The sequence below is a fragment of the Egretta garzetta genome, unplaced genomic scaffold (genome assembly GCF_000687185.1).
Source record: "Egretta garzetta isolate BGI_Z169 unplaced genomic scaffold, ASM68718v1 scaffold117, whole genome shotgun sequence".
In the NCBI taxonomy this organism is placed as follows: domain Eukaryota; kingdom Metazoa; phylum Chordata; class Aves; order Pelecaniformes; family Ardeidae; genus Egretta; species Egretta garzetta.
The window spans coordinates 2,189,365-2,190,079 of NW_009260479.1; positions in this window are offsets into that span (position 1 = coordinate 2,189,365).

Here is a 715-nt window from a genome sequence, read left to right on the forward strand (position 1 = left end):
GTTGTTTAGTCTGGAGAAGAGGAGGCTGAGGGGAGACCTTATCGCCCTCTACAACTGCCTGACAGGAGGGGGTAGTGAGGTGGGGGTTGGCCTCTTCTCCCTGGTAACAGACAATAGGACGAGGGGGAATGGTCTGAAGTTGCGCCAGGGCAGGTTTAGGCTAGACATTAGGAAAAATTTCTTCACAGAAAGGGTTGTCAAGTGCTGGAATGGGCTACCCCGGGAAGTGGTGGAGTCCCCATCCCTGGAGGTATTTAAAAGACGGGTAGATGAGGTGCTTAGGGACATGGCTTAGTGGTGGGATAGCAGTGCTAGGTTAACAGTTGGACGTGATGATCTTAAAGGTCTTTTCCAACCTAAACAATTCTATGATTCTCTAGACCACTGCACCTGGTTAGTTTGAAGACCACTGGATGGTGCACTTCTGGCTGAAGAGCACCTGCATAGGTTGACTCATGATGTTCTGCCCAGCTCAGCAGAAATGGGGGATGTCCAATGGTTTTGCTGTGCTTTAATGTCACTGCTACCTGGTCCCCACATGGCCTTGCACTATAATAAATAGAGCTTGCAATACAGAGTCAAGCCAGGTGTGGTGGAATAGCATGTGAGAATGAAACACACTTTTGCATGCATCCAACAGGATGTTTTGGGCTCTTATTGTGATGAGGTTATGAGCAAAGGGTAAAAGGTGCCTCAGGGGACCTGAAGGGGTAAA